This window comes from Hirundo rustica, chromosome 1, assembly GCF_015227805.2.
Source record: "Hirundo rustica isolate bHirRus1 chromosome 1, bHirRus1.pri.v3, whole genome shotgun sequence".
Taxonomy (NCBI): domain Eukaryota; kingdom Metazoa; phylum Chordata; class Aves; order Passeriformes; family Hirundinidae; genus Hirundo; species Hirundo rustica.
Genome location: NC_053450.1, coordinates 119132815 through 119149881, shown reverse-complemented (window position 1 = coordinate 119149881; position 17067 = coordinate 119132815). Strand labels below are relative to the sequence as shown.

At 37.7% G+C, this 17067-nt stretch overlaps 1 long non-coding RNA gene across 1 annotated transcript in view; it reads right to left on the bottom strand.

Moving 5' to 3' along the window:
- Nucleotides 1–715: 715 nt before the first annotated feature.
- LOC120761070 (uncharacterized) overlaps nucleotides 716–17067 on the bottom strand; it is a 30349-nt gene continuing 13997 nt past the window's right edge. The window contains exons 2-3 of the long non-coding RNA XR_005703550.2: nucleotides 10966–11023; nucleotides 716–833 (exon numbers count right to left, since the gene is read on the bottom strand). This is a non-coding gene — a long non-coding RNA (uncharacterized LOC120761070). The remainder of the gene's footprint in view (nucleotides 834–10965; nucleotides 11024–17067) is intronic.

Genomic DNA, 17067 nt, shown 5'->3' with positions numbered 1-17067 from the left:
CTGTGATTTCAAGTAATTTTTCTTACTTTACAGCTGTGAAGAGTGAGTGGAAAATGTCAGTTCTAGCCACCAGTGACCTCAGTTTTGTAAAAGCAGGATAAGAAATCAGTGCATTCCTAGGGTTCCCGCTCTGGACTATCCATCTCTATATTACATTGTGCTGAGTGAAATTCAGTGTAGTATTTATTATCCTCATTAACCAAGCACGAGTGCCACGTGATTGTCACACGCATATGATTGCCGTGTACCAGGCATGTGATTCTCTTCTAAACCAAAACTTGCTGCCACATTCCAACTATGTTTTTACCAATGTTGAGAATCTCACATTTTTTCTAACTTTTCCATTTCATTTATCTTTTTCCTCCTTATAGTTGTGCTTCACTGTCAGCTTCTGTTTAGGTTCTGATTCACACTATCATCCAGATTTTTCAGAAGAACTACTTGTATAGTAAAAATCAAGGGAGAATCCTCAATTTTGTCATCATAGTAAACTGATAAAAAGATTGAATTTTATTTCAGACAGGATGGACCCCTGAAGCATGCTACATTGTCTACTCATCCAGTCAATCTTTTTGTCCCAAGACTACTGAAATTCTTTTTTACTAGTTACAATTAAATGTATTAATCTAGTTTTCTTGTGGCAATACAGTGCATATCAACAAGAAAGCTTTTCTAAAAATATCCAACATCTCTTTCCTTTTTTTATGCAAAAAACAGTTAACTCATCACAGGAAGAAATTAGATTTGTTTGACATGACGGTTTTGCAACAAATACACATTGATTGTTACGAGCCAAAGCCTTCCCACACATGCCACACTGGCTAAAAAGATGCCTGTGAAAAAAAAAGACATCAAGATCCTTAGCTTTTATCTAAAAGGTAATTAAAAACATTTCCTTGGTGTTATAGAGGTAGCACCTCACTCAAACTTTCTTGGGGAGCAGTTCCTTGACCAGTAATTTCTTGGGGAGTAGCTTCTTGACCAGTAATTTCTTGGGGAGCAGCTTCTTGGGGAAGAGCTCTCTGGGGAGCAGTTTCTTGCCCAGTGGTTTCCTGGGGACTAGTTTCCTGCCCAGTAATTTCTTGGGGAGGAATTTCTCTCCCAGTAGTCTCTTGCACAGTTGTTTCTCCCTCCCATTTCTTAAGCTTTCTTTCATTTTAGAAGCCATGTAGTGTTTTTAGACAGCTCTGTATTATTAAACTAGACTATGTATTCCCCTTCAAGATCACATTATAAATCCAGCTGCTCAAGGATTGAGATTAATTCACCTAAATTCACTACACTGGTTTAGGAAACACTCTTGTGATATTACAGGGTTGAGGGGGAGCAATCTGCTTTCAGACTGCTGATACATAAGTGATATCCAACCCATCATTTTAAGCTTCCCTCTATGAGCATTTTTTTTTTTTTTTCCACTCCCCAACTATTACCAGAAGAAAAATCATTTGCACCTGGTGGGTTAATACAATCAATACTTATTCTTCAAAAACCACTGGCCTATGGAGCCACACTGTACTCATTCTCCAGGAAGAACTGGAAAGCAACCAGCCCAGTTATGCCAGCTTTTATCACTTCATCAGGCAGTCAGGTATGACTTTGGGGTCACCAACCACCAGGAACCACCAAAGAGACCCCCAGGACAGAAGAACACATGCACAGAGGGCAGGAAACCTATGTTAATGCGTTTGGAAAAGCCTATGAATATGCATGTAAAATATAGTATACAAACAGGAGCTTTTCTGTACCTAGCAGGCATGGTATTTCAGAGGAGATATCCCCTTGTGCATCCAGCCAGATAGAAAACATTGGAAAATGGAGTGTCCCCAGGCTGGGGGAAAATCAGACAGGAAACCTAAACCTTCAAACAATCAAACCCATGACCTTAAATGAAGAATCACCCTGAAGGGGTCCAGGGGAATCTTCCTCAGCCGACCCTCTGGTTACACTACTGGTGGGGAATGAAAAGGTAATTTTTTTTATTAATTTGTACAGAAACAACTTATTCAGTATTGAACACCTGCAGAGAACTTAGCTCAGAATATATTAAAACCCACTAAGAATCAATAGGGATGGTGGAAAGCCAAGAGGTTATAGCTCCACCTCCTGTAATGAGGAAAATAACAGGAAAAGAACGCAACAAAACCCATTGGGGAATTGAGTCCATAATCTCTGGTCTCCAAAATTCTGTACTTAGTGTGTGAATGACTGAAATAGCAAAATCAATAACAGTGAAATGTCCAATTTGTTTGAAAAACAATCCTATAAATCAGAAAAAGCCACCTCCTGCAACAGTTAACAGGGAAATTCACCAGGAGATTACTGGCAGGTAGGTTTCCTTGAATTACTTAGACAAAAAGGTTACAAGTATCTTCTGGTATTGGTAGGTACATTTTCTGGATAGCCAGATGCTTTTCCCTGTCAGACAAATAAAACCAGGGAGGTGGTAAAAATTATACTTAAAATATACCTACCTGGGGGTTTTGTATATGTAAAGACTTGGAGGAAAAATGGAAAGGACTTTTACAAGTCCTCCTGGTAACCAACACTGCACTCAAGGTAGAAGGACTTGAACATTGGGTTCACCACACACAGGTAAAACCAGCAGCCGGTAAAAAGTACAGCAAAAACAAGACTGACTTGGTGGAGAGGTTTCTTTCTTTTAGTTCTTGTGGAGAATTTGCATTGCTGTGTTTCTGTTTAGAGACGTAAGTCCTATGTATTGTTTTAGGTGTAGAATATATTTTTCTTGCTATATCTAGCTCATTTTCCCCCCAGGGAAGGCCCCATCAGGCAAAGAGATTTTCAGTAAAACTCCAAGAATTCCAACAGATAGAGAGTGGCCTTGACTCACACAACTTACAAAGTGGAGACCGAGTGTGAGTGATATACTTGGAAGGAAAAAAAAAATGAAGAGAAATCTGCATTGGATTTTGCTTTATATTGCTATAAAGCCAAAGGTTCAGCAAGCACACCTTTTCTAGGGGCTTGAATGTAACTATGAGTGACAAAAAATTTCAGGTTCTGCAGGGGGCCAAAGCAGTTTTTCTATTTCTATTCTTCTTTCTCTGACTTTCCTCCATGTTAGAAGAGAAGATAAGTCCTTCTTTACTTCCATGACTATGCATGGAAAAGATAAAGTTTCTTTATCAGATTATATTGCAGATGATAATAAAAGAAAAATGAAATGCAAGAGTATTCTCAATCTGCTACTAGTGTATGGCAAATCATTTTGAACTACAGGTGCAAAAAAATAAGCCTGGAGGCTGACAATAAATTTATGTAAACCCAGAAACTTGGATTTCTCTCTTATTACAGGAGAACACCAAAGGAAATACCTTCCTGAGATGGGCTTGTGAAAAGAGGAATGTATGAGAATGAGCAAAGAACGAAAGCCAGTGAAAAAGGGGTTCACTTAAATCAGGCGCAAACTCCCTGTTTTTAAATCCCATTCACAGGTGTGTTTGCTTTTCTGGAAAACAATAGCCCCGTTTGTGAAGGTTTCCTATCCTTTCCCATCTCCTCACTTCCCTGTAAAAGCTACCACCTTCCTCTTGGTCAAGGTTTCTTTGCCTTCACCAAAACAATAACTGTGACCTTAATCTGTCATTTTTTGCACTGTTTACATAAAATGGCAACCACGGTGCAGTTTCTCAAAGTGTGCAGGTGTGTAAGAACTTTTCCACAGACAGCAAAAAAAGCCAGGCTGCCAAATGCAGAAGTCGACTGACATGCTGATATGTATGCAACTTTCATTCATCCTAAGTGTTACTGTTCCATTTTAATAGTTCTGATAGAAAAATGTGTGTGAAAATGACCATGAGGATATCAGAGAATTTGCTCTGATGCCCTGGCATTCTTACATGCATTGAATTAACACCAACAAAGTTGAAGCTGTTGTCCTCCTTGTTCACAATTGGAAATATATTCTCAGAAACCTTCCCATCTTAAAATACCCTCTGCAAGACTCTGAACAGAACTGCACATTACAAAGAGTTTTATGTACTGTAGCTATTTTATACACCTCGGTTTTATCGATGTTTTTTTAAAACATGAAATAAAAAAATTAAAAAAAAATCCCTTAAGTATCAAACATTAAATTTCAATCTTAGCTATGGAAAAATTGCAGGATCTAAGTTTTCAGAATAACGTACTTGAAAATACACCTGTGAAAAAGTGCAACAGGCAGGAACTAACAAGCCACTATATGACATAAGCCAATTAATCTATTTTTTCTATGTATTTATACAAACAGGTAAGCTTAAGGAACATACTTGTAGCTAGCATAAAAGGCTGAAGGTAGTGATGCACTGTAAAAGTTCCAGCACAAACAGCAAAGGCTTCTCACACAAATAAAGAACAAATTTAAGCTGTGGTTCCAGGAATGTTTTGTCTTGAATGCTAACTTGGAGAGATGTCAACCTTGTATTGCTGCTCACTCTCCACTCCCCAAATAAAACAAAAACAATTTTGTAAGTGGAATAATATATTGCCTCTCTTCCCTTCAGAGCATGAAAATAATACTTTTAAATAGTTTCTAAATTAGAGTCAGTTCAGTTTACATATGCCTCCCCCTGCACCCCTCCTGTTATTTTTGTATAGCTTCAGAGAAAGGGTGGGAAACACAACACTTAAGCCTTTTTTACAACCAAACCCATCATTTGCAGAACCTCAGGTGTGAGCAGAAAAAGACTGCAAGAGCATTAAGACTAAAAACCTTTTAGAAGCATCAGTAATTTTTTCAGTATTTCCCACACACACCTCGCTTGTAGACTTTATCGGAAATGCACACCTATCCCCAAGTGCACAAAAACACCAGACATACCTTTCTCGTAAGTAAATGCAACTCAAAATGTGGGAAGAGGGCTAAAATAAAAGGTTCTAGGTGATGCCGTCTGGGGGATTTGGTACACCAAACACACCTGCTGAGTAGAAATGTCTATTTCTTCCCTCCTTATTTAGGAGGCACACTGCCAATTTATCTCAAATCTCCTTCCTTTCCCCCACTCAGTGCCCACCTTGCTGCAGCATCCACAGCAACCATTACCCTGCAGCCTGCTTAAAGCAGCAACCCTTTTTCCCTCAGGTAGCCCCCAGGGGTCATTGTTAGTCACAAATACAACAGGAGAAATACACATGAAGTACACCTTAATGAGCAATATCCACTTTAGCCTCTCAGACGTTAATTGCTTCATTCTTCTCAAAGCTTTAGGAACAGAAGTTCCCACAGGATGGAGAGTTGGCACAAGGTGTTTTCTCCACAGTTACTTTTTGTTTCTATTTTGTCCTTAGTGCAGTACAGTTGATGGGTAATAGCTTGCTCCTAGGTCAAAGCTGAGAGATATTAAAATGACTATCAACAGCCATTTATAGTGCTTTTGTGTCTTTACCGTCCTTCCTCGCTTCATTTCATAAGAGAAAAACACACAAGTGCTCCAGGGGGACGCTCTCTGGCAGGAAGGGGGGAGCAGTAAGACTGTTCTCTCTTTCCAGCTCTCAAGATACTCTGGCAGTTGGAAATAAGCTGGAAAATCAAAGCAAATGGGTCCATATATACCAAGTAACCTCTAGAAGCTCACACAGGATGAGAGGCCAATGCCTTTCTGTATGGTCTGATCCCCTGCTCACAGCAGGTCAACAGCAAGCAATAGATTTCAATATATATTTGCATTGCTTAATCAAGCTAAATGTAAGAGTTTGATAGATGCCTATCTCCTTCCCAAAGGTAATATTCATGCACAGGGCAAGGTTTTGTGAGTTGGTTTGTTTGGCAGGGTGTTTTTCTGTTCCTTATTTCCTCCATATTCCATCCTGCTCCAAAGGCATGGGAAAAGTCCTCATTGGGTTTGGAATCAGTATTTGAACAGGAGGTACTGGACTGCTGGGGACAAAATGTGAGAGAATTTGTCAGAAATTATCTGATGGAACAAGTGTTAGTTATGGGAGAGTTGTTAAGCCATGCCCAGGCGTTATACTCTTTCTGTTATGCCTGTGACTCTTCATAAACCCTACTTGCATAAGATGCACTTGATCACACACTGGACTCCTGACATCTCAAAGTTACAGCAGCAAGTTTGCTCACAAATAGACTCTAAAAGCAGAGTTAATCTCATTTCTACATTGCCAACTAATCAGTTATTATCACTGTGATGGTTTAATTTTTAAGAAAATTCAAAAGGGAACCATAAGGGAATCCATTTTGCCATAGAGGAATGTATACAATTACGTAATAACAGCAACAAGAACCTCTTCTTCCTTCCACAACCACTAGAAACACTAGAATAGAATCAGGAGCTGGAAAAATTCATTTCAAATTTTGTGGAAGAGACAGACTCCTGACTTATCAAGATGAATAAAGGAGTACTGAAAAGACAATGATGCTTCTGTTCTTTTAGTTAGGGGAAAAAAAAAAAGACAAAAAAACCCCACCAGCATATAACACCTCTTTTGAATTACATACTACCTTCTGAACAATTTGCATATTTTTCTATTGAATTTCAAAAGAGTTAAAAGCAAAATTAATGTGATTCACTGTGAATGCCAGGGACACAATTACAGCCCATCAAAACCAGCACAAAAGAAGTTCAGAATTGATGAAGTAATGCAAGACTTCTTTTTTTCTTTTTGAAGGATTTCTTTAGATTCAGCTAAGCACTAAACTAGAGGTTAAGCCTTTTTCATTCATGCTCTAACCCAGCTGTCCAGCTGTCCTGGTGTTATCTCGCAATGTGTTTGCTAGCCTGACTTTCAGAGATCTTACATTAAGGAGCAGTAATCTCTTCTTTAGCCCATGCAGACTGAAACAACTATTTTCTTTACTTGACATTCCTTTAAAAAACATTAGTCTAAATATCTTCCTGTGTATCTTTAGGATTGCAATGCTTTGAGTAGCATTATATAAACTCACTCAAGACGCTATGCAACTGGCTCAGGAAAGGGAGTTACAGAGATTTGACAGTATGTTTCTGGGTGTGAAGGTATCTCACTACTTTCCTGAGGAAGGAACAGCTTATAAGCTCACTTTAGACAGTCATTCTGTCCACTCACAAGATCCTTTGCACCATTGTCTGTGGCTTACAGCATATATGTACTAATACTATGCACCCTGCAAATAAATATTTGTTCTCATGTATAACAGTCACTAATCCACCCCAGAGATAAAGACGTTTTCCACACTTCTTTTTAACAGAGGCACCCAATCTAGTGCATAGTCTATGGCCAGGGAGCTGTTCACTCTGAGATTCTAGGAGCATAGGCAAAGGAGAAACACCAGGTTTTTTGTTCCTGTAGCCAAAGTTTTAGGATGAAGTTACTGTTTCTATCACTGAGACGTTCATACAAACAATATTAATAGACAGATTCATACCAATTTGATGTTTTCTTTTATGTTCAACATGTAAATCATTGGTTTTGACTTTACCTATGACATTATTAGTGATTTGATAGATACTTTCATACCTGCTTGTATCCTCTATAGAACACACAAAGTAATGCTCAAATGTCTAATTTGAGGAAAAGGTTCAAAAAAAACCAAAAAACACCCACAAAAAAAAAAAAAAAAAAAAAAAAAAACCACAAACACCACAACCAAAAACAACTCAACAACAACAACAAAACACTAAAAAATTTTACAAAAAACTAAAACAGTTCATCATCAGCCAGCCCTCTTTTTACCTAAAGCATGGATCTCTCCTTAAATACTGAGAGTCAGCTTTCCACTCTGCTGAGCCAGGGAAACTCATCAATTCAGTACATGAAAATTCTGTTGTAATCTTTACAACTCTTGTTCCAACAGGATCCAGTTAGCTTTACCAGAATGTTGCTCTGACTGACCAATATCCCACATGACAGCTGACAGCCTCATACAGAGGAAGCTCAAATTTTCCTTTAGTGGAGGACCACATTTGGGAGAATATTTGTCTCCCATTTACAAAGCACCTGACCTTTTTCTACTTATCCTAATGCTAATAAAGGTATAAAGCAAGTAAAAAACTTGCAAAAAAATCACTTCTTAGTTAGTGGTCTGAAGTTCTCCACTGTTTTTCCTTGTTCCAATGTTGAAAAGGGAGACATGATACAATCCATGTAGACCATGTCCAGGTCTTTAAAGTGTAACAAAGATTAAACTGAATTCTCTTCTGCCATTCAACAACATTAGTTAGATGGGTATTTTTTTTTTCCTTTAACAAGCTAGTGCCATGTAATTTGTAATTTTTGCAGGAGATCAAAAAGTAACTTTCACTGCTGGAAGTTTTGTCTGTGTTGATCTTTTACCCAGTAGCAGAGAGTGGAATGTCTTGTGTATAAGCAATTCATTGCTCCATTCACTTTCAGCTCCAAAAAGATGTAGGATTTTTCATTGGTTATTTTTGCCAGCCTAAATGAAAAGTGAATCTAACACCACTTTTACTTACAACGTTTTTAAATGAGACAATTAAAATAGCTGAAGGAAATTTGGAAACAAAAATCGATTAAATGTAGTCTTTCCATTAAATGTAATCTTTCCATTACTTACTACTAGTTAAAAATCTAAATTAGGTCCCCAAAGTTCATGTTTTATTTAGAGTAAGCATTTTAAAATTAATTTTCTGCTTTCAGAAGAAATTCTTGTCCTGATTTGGCTCTAAGATATTCTGCGGTATATCTCCTTCAACAACATGTTTTGAATTTGTTTTTTTCTACACAATTATTAAATACTTAGAGACATGTATTCACTATGTCCCTCATGGCCACAGGCATTTTATTTCTGTGGCTATTCACAGACCCATAGAAAGTTAGAACTTTTGTCTAAAGTATAGGATTTCAGTGAAGATCTTCCGTAATATGCTTGCTGAAGGCAAAAAAGTTTGGTGGTACTCTGTTGTTTCTTAAGTTACAAACAAAGAAAATATTACATAAATCAGAGAATGTGGAAATCACTTCAATCAAATTTTCCCTGACAAAATTCCAGGGTCAGACTGCAACCCATAATTCAAATAGCTAAACAATTTGAAGAGGACATTCTATATGTAGTTATTAAAAGAAAAGGGGCAGATGGTCCCCAGTCATAAAAGGATTTGGAGATCTTCACAACCCTTCTGCATTTTACTCCATTAAATAGGAAAGATTTCAACCATCAAAGCAAGATAAGATATTCATCACTGCAATAACAAGTAAATTCTTGTCATGTATTACATCAAAAAGTAAGAGAGGATGATGGAAACTCTTCAAAATGGGGAAAAAACACCTCATCCTTTGCTATCAATAGGTGTTTAGCTGTGTGAGATAGACAGTTAAGGACCACTGCTACACACTACAATAGCCACTGTCCCTATTTTCCAAGCTGCTAAAGAATCATCATTATCCTGTTGTGATTGCTGCAACATTAAATATCTGATTAAATAAAAGCCTTTCCAAAGCACTAACAATAGCTTTGTTAAAATGCTGGATAGCTTCACAATCCTTGCAATGAAAACTTCTAGTCTTAATTCTTTATCCTCTGAAGCATTTAAAGGAATACATTAAAAATAAAATAGAAATCCCTGTAGATTGAAAGGGTTTGAGGGTTTGGTTATGGTTTTATTGGTGGGTTTTGTTGTTTTTGTTTGCTTGTTTGTTTTTGTATTTTAAGAGTATGAGAACAATATTTTTATGCTTCTTAGGGAAAAAAATGTAAAGAAAACTTTAAAAATCAAGGCTGAAATATTAAGGATACAATGTCTACCCTAGAAGCAGCTTCAAAATATGAATGCTGTTCAGCCATTTGCATTTGTTTCATGCAAACACTTTAAAGCCTTTGCAGTTTTGTTGCTAAAGACATTGTACTCTTTGACAAAACACAAATATATTAACTCTGTCCCAAAAATATACAGAACTGGATTTTTTAGTGGCAAAAGCCTTATATAGTGTAGATCAGAACAGATTATTTACTCTGTGTTGAATTCTGACATGCACATTGTACTATATGATTTACTCCAAAAAATGTTTGATTCATTCAGCATAACATTTCACAAAATAAGAGGCTAAAGGTTTATTTTCTTAAGAAATATAAAATTACTTTTCTGAATATAAAATTCTGACACAGATTTTTATTTCAAGAAAGGGAAAAAAAGAAGCAAAAATACACATACACTCTCACATAGAATCAGTCATGTCATAAGTCAAAAATCAACAAACTTCCAAGAGTAGTTTAATAATTCACACAAACAGGATGAAAAAATAAAGTTGTGTGTTTCAGATGGATGAGCCCGTAAAATAAAAAGCAAGATCCTTACTAGGTCCATCTGCACCACTCCCATAGAGCACATATAGACTTGAACAGACCACGTGGAATATTGTGACATTCTGAAATTGCAAACATTTAGGAAATTGTACACCACCATCTCAGGGTTTTGGAAGACTACTTAACTAATAACTACTTAAATACTGAAGTACACAGACACGTGGCTCTAAAACCAAACCATTTGCTGGGATGCCATTTAATCCCCTTCTATCCAAGTAAGATCAGAAGCATTTGAGCCATATTCAGGCTCAAGTATGGCTCTAATACAAAGGAAAAGCAAAGCAGCCTTATTCTGGAGATCAAAGATCTATTGTGTCAGTAACAGACCTGGGCATGCTGTGTGATAATGCTGGACACAGATTTCCTTCCTGTGCCTGTCCCATCCATCTAATTTTTCCCACTCACTGCAAAGTCTATAGGAGTCAAAGAAAGGGAGGTCTGGTGCTGACTGACTGGTGGGCTGGTGTAACACCCATAGGCCACCATCAGTCTCTACGTTTTCCTCCGGAAGAGCATTTACAATTCTCTCCTGGAATCCAGGAACATTGCTCTAGGAACATCACAACTCTGTCTGACAGTAACTATCCCATAAAGGCAATATATGTGTGGCCCACCACGGGGAAGGTTTCATAATTCAGTACTTTTTAGCTGGTCATTTAAAAAAAAACCCAAAAACATAAAACCAAAAAAATACCAACAAACCTCACCTGGTTTTTGTCACTGTCCACATCAAGCAGAGTTTGAAGCCCACAGTAGGTGTCTTTTCTGAGGTACCAAAAAAGAGAATAGGGTGACTGAAGCAGATTTTAAATAACCAAAATAAACCCCCGAAATAACAAACCATTTAAGACACCCTTTTACCTTACTGTCACTACATGCTATTTAATATGATCCAAACAGAAAATCTACTGAAATTCACAACTACAAGTTTTTCTAGCTCACAGTTAGGAAAAATCCCATTTGATTTCGCCAGTATGACAGAAAGTCATTATAAATTACAGAGAAGTGTGAAACACATTAACCTGGATCAGCAAATTCATACTGGTTTGATTGTTGATTACATCAGCAGTTGTTTAGGAGACAAATTTGACTCATCTATACGTATATGTCCACATTTCCTCGTGAACAGGCCGAACAAAGGAATCCTTGCTGACCAGAGCACCTGAGAGTTCACCATTCAACACCTGAAGCAGACTTCTCATATGAAACTAGCAATGTACTGGAAGAGAAAAGCTGTTTAAGGACAAAGGAGTGGATAGCTCCTCATATCCTACAGTTCAGATTCCCAGGGAGTTTATCATGTTTTACACAAGACAGATAAATATTTTAGTGTAATCAATGTGTCTTATTCAGATGAAGATGAAGGTCTGAGATAGACATGCAATTGTCTGTGCTTTTCTAATGCCAGCATCAAAAGCTGACAAATGGCTATTACATTCTCTTCAAGGGAAAAGAAATAAAGAGTACCAGAAATTAAATTTAAAAAAAACATTAAGAAAAAAAAAGCAAACAAAAGGGATAGCAATAAAATGAGTTTCCCATATTGTGATAAAATACTCTGCAACGGTAATCTGACTTTTTTTTTCACCTATGATCTGAACTGGTTTGATATGTATAAATTATACTGCTTGTATGATAACGAGTGGACAGTATCAGGCCCAGAAGCCTGAATTAATTTTGATTTCCTCTTTATGGAAGTTTAAAAGTCAGGTTTGCTACAAAAACAAAAGAGAGAAACAATCCAGCACCCATGGAAACTAGAGAATGCAAGAAATTTTATTGGAGTAAAATACCCTAGGCAAATCAAAAGATATTTTCCAATCACTAAAGCCTTCACTTTTTTATGGAAGGTTAGATTTAGTGTTCATGTCTATCTTCTATATTGGTTATTCAAGTAAGTTTGCTCAAGAAAAGTTATTCGTTCATCAAATAAAAAAGGAAATAACTTGAACATTATTTCATTTCATCCCCTTTATTTTTAATGCAGCTTTCTGAGCTGCACATATATTTCTTTCTCACTTCTGCTTCATTGGCCTGAAATTAAGAACAAAGTATAAGACAGACAACAGCCAAAAACACCTAGTAGCAAGCATTTGGTACCAGCAGGGCACAAGGCTCCTACCCACCACTATCTCTCACTTGTCCCCTATTCTGGCAACCCAGAATTTCCTCTAAATTCACCAGTCAGGGGGAGGCCAGTTTGAGATAGATGCATTGCTCACACAAATGATACACAAGGAAACTTAACATGAGCAAGAGATGATTTATTCCAAGAGTCTCAGTTCATCAAGGCAGTTGCCCAAGATCAACATTTGCATCTTCTGCTGCATAGATAAAAAACAAAACAAAACAAAACCTTTTGTAGTACCATTTAACTTTTAGGATAACTGAGGGTTGGAAGAACATGAGAATGTAAGCTTTTCCTTTTGTGACTTCAAACGCTCTGCTTGATGTCTGACCTGATATTGTGGGTGGAAGGACAAGAGAGGAGAGAAAAGATGGAATTTGTTCTCCAAAATTCTTCATTGCCAGATGCACACTTCTGTCTGCAGCACCTGGATCACAATCCTCCCATGAAATAAATATCTCCTGTCTTCCCACTCTCACTCCAACTCAGAACCCTTGAGCTGAGCATTTCTCTGCTCTGTCACTTTGCTGGGGTTGCAAGGAGAGGGATTCTGGCTGGATACAAAATAGGGAGAAGATAGAGTAGGGAAAAAAAAAAGAGCAAGAAGAGAGTGAATACAGTTCACCTCCAACTCTTTTCCCTCTTCTCTCTATGGCCAGAGCAGTTGGTTTCTGTATTGCAAATGTGCATTGCCCTGGGTACACATGGCTCAGAGTAGAACACAAAACTGCACAGGGCAGGGGACTATATAAATGCTAAAGCAGTATTGATGCTTAACAATTTTTAAAGTTTTTGACTTCACAATTCAAATATGACCAATGGTACCCAAATAATATAATTTAGTATTGCTATAAGTGATACCATATTATGTCTTTGTGAAGGATTCTGCAGTGATATTTCTCTGCTTTTTGGTCAATGGTAAAAAGTACTTGATGATTAAATTGACCATTTCCCCCTTCATATATTTTTCTGTGTTGCTTTTGTGTTATCTCTGATCATGTCAGACAAGCTCTGTGCCTGCTTATTTAGTAGTTATCCCTTTACTTGTACTCTCTGACTATCTAATAAACTTAACCTAAAGCTTGCTTCTCCTGTAGTTCTCTCCTTTGGTTCTTCTTTATCAGCTTCTAAAAAACTCCTTTACATGCTCATTTTTCTCCTATTTCCAGGCAGTTTGGGTTTTATTCTCGTTTTTATATCTCTTTTCCTGCTCAGGCTCCATTTATCAGGTTTTACTACTTGGTTGACTCAAGTGATGATGAGCTGCAAATTCCCTTCATAATGTTTCCACAACACCTGCACAATTCACTCAACTGTGCAAAACCAAGGAATCCTGGGAACATATGTATCCCTTATGACAACGGAACAGCAGCCTTTATCCTCATATAATGACTTCCCTCTGAAAGCAGAAGGAAGACTGAAAAATGTCAATTCAAGAAAATTTAGTTGAATTGCTTACGTTAGGAAGCAGTCTGAAACTGAAAGGGAACTGGGGAAACACCAGAATGAAAGGAATCCTGAAATCCAGTGTCTAGCAAAAGCACACTGTTCTCTCCCTACAGTCTCCACATATTATTCTGTGAAACAGATGGACACGTATTCATCGCAATATTTTGTTCTCTTGTTTTGTTAATGTGAAGCCATAGATTTTCTTTACTTCAGACCCAGGCCAGACTTATAGTTCCATTTCTACCAGATTTCTCATTAACGTTACATATTTTATAACTACAACTTTCACAGAACATACGTATTACGTTATGCATCTTTAAGGTACCCATCTCTACCATCCTCTCACATTCGAGACATTTGTGGCTTATACAAAAGTAACCAAGGAGACGAAGTTCCTCTTGCGTTTGTGGAAAGTCAGTTTAGGTGGCTCTTTCTGGGCTCCACTGCCAGCACCTCAAGTCATCTAGACTCAACAGTCCCAGGCTCTTGACTTAAAGCTCTTCAACTACATTTTCTCCCTTTCACATGGTTTCTCAAAGGTCTTGGGCATCAATACACTTGAAATTGTGCTTTGCTCAGCTACTCCTTATTATTCCTCTGGCTTTTAGAGGGGGTTCTTTCTTCAGCAGCTGTCTTAATGCTACTGCTTACTAATCTGTCCTGATTGGCTGAAACTGCTTGAACAACATTCCTCAATGGAAATGTAAACATTCCAAATGAACTTGCAACAAAAAAACAGCCCTTTGATTCATTTGATTGCTGATGAATATCCTGAACGTAAAATTTAAGAGCATATTGGGTTAACACTACATTTGGACTAATTAAAGACAGAGAAAAGATCCCCTGCTTTGCCACGCTCATAGGTGTAGCCTTGTCCACAGGACTAGACACCGCCAAAGGTGGAGGAAGAGTCTTGACTCTCTGGCTTGGTGGATAGTTCTGCTTTTATTCTTATGTCCTGCTCAGCCTTGAGACCCTATCCAATGGAAAGCTGGTGCCAGAGAGTGCTGGCCCCTCCCCTGCTGTGGGTTTTTCCCCCAGGGGTGGGGCCCATAGGTGAGACCCAGAGGCCTCGCCCAATCAGTGTTCAGGGGGAGGAAACAAGATTAGGTTACACCTCAATGAGGGGGCTGTGCACAGCTGGGCAGGGACTGATATAAAAGAACATTAGAAATATAAACCCAATTAATGCACCACAACACATAGGGTCAAGACCAGTTTCATTAATAATTTGAACAAAGGCAGCTCTTTGGATCAAGAACTTCCCACACAGTGTGTCAGTTCATGCACTACAGATACTGAAACTTCACCTTCGATGGGAAGGATGCATAAAGTAGAAAAGGAACATCTGGATTCTGGTGTTATCTGTTGCCTTCACAGGAAATTTTCATATTCCATTGGCAATTACAGTTGTAAAACCACTCCACTACCATCTTCTAGAGCACAGATATACTATTGATACTAAAACTCAGTCACTGCAAAATTAATTGCAGTGCAGAACACTGACCTACAATGCTCTGTACTAGTTTACCACAATAGTCATAAATATATATATATAATGTTAAGACTTTTTTGTGCAACTACAGTAATTAAAAGCAAACACAACAAAAAGACAAACACGAGCATTAACCTGTTTGAAAGAGAGAGGAAAAAATATGGATTATATTTTGTAACCAAACCAATATACAAAGATGTAGTCCACATAAGAGGAGAGAACCGTGAAAAATAATGCACAGTGGCTTATTTTAAATGCAAAAATTTTGGGTTTTTTCATTGAAGCCAAACCAAATTGTTTTCATAGTACAACATTTCCGAAATAATCCACTTCCTATCCGGTGATAGCTGTCAGGTTAGGGACTGAAGTAGTATGGCAAACTAGCAGAAATATTCAGGCCATACACTACTCCAAGACTTCAATTTGATCACTCCTAGCCATTTTTTCAAGGAAAAAAAATATTTTGAGACCTAGTCTTTCGCAGCAACATTTCAGGATGGGATACCTCCAGATTATTTTAGAGACAGGTCATAGTGACCTTGACGCTCTGTCTCTTTCCTTTATTAGGGTCTTTGAAGGAAGAAGACACTTATCAAATTTAGCATTTTTTTAACCTTCTCATATCTCCAAAAGCAAGAATACACTGGTATACTAGAGACATCACAATTCCTCTGAAACCTATTTGCTTGTTTAGATGCTTGCATCATAGCACTGCCATCATTACAAACTTCTAATTTAAAGTTCTCTTCAGTCGCCAGAATAATTCCTCTAAGATGTTCCTCCTCCAAAGCCAAGGGCACTAGCCAAGAAAATAGAAAGGCATCGGGACAAAAACATTCTCCATGGGCACCCTGAAATGCTAGAATTGTAAAATGATTATGTAAAACTCACAAGGTTTCGTCTGTCTCATAGCACCTTTAAAAAGGGTTAACAAGTACTAACAGAGAAAGCTTGAACATGACATTTCTTCATACTTTCCCCTGTTTGCAGGTAACCAAAGGTTTTTTTATTTCTAATGGTGTTATTATACCAACTTTCTCAAAAAATAAATTTGCTTTAAAAAAAGCCACAAAACCTCTGTAGAGCACAGAAAACTGTTCTATATATATATATGCCACTGTGCACATTGCTAGCTCAAAGATTTCTTCTTCTATTCAGTGCATTGTGCTCCTGACACATACTTTCTATAAATAGACTTTATTCCGGTATTCTCCCTTTACAGTTTTCTTGATATCACCACTGAACATGCATTTCCAACAGCCTTTGTTGTTCCCTATTTTTTTCTTTTCTTTTTTTTTTTTTTAATTTTATGTGCCCAGCAGCTTTGCCTCACAGGAGTCTATCCATGTATTACACAATGCATGAAGAGTTTATAACACAGTTTTAATCATGATTAAACCAGGGGAGACAAGAGAATATGCAAAACAGAGATAAAAATAAACTTGCTTAGGTGCCTCTAACCACGTAAAGGGACTTTGGCTTATGCTCGAGGGATTTTGTGCCACTGTAGAAGACTGAAACTGTATTACAAGCTTGTCCTGGTTGCAGAGAGGGGCTGAGTGTGTATTTCTTTCTCCATTGCTGTTTTGCCTTCAGTAAATTGTTGTCTCAACCTGTAGTCTCTACCTTTGTCCTTCTCTTACCAGAAGGAGCAGGGTAAAGAGATGGGGTTTATTTGGAATTTAATTTCTGCCCTGTGTTAACTACCACAAAGCTGTTCATTTTCAGAGAGTAGGA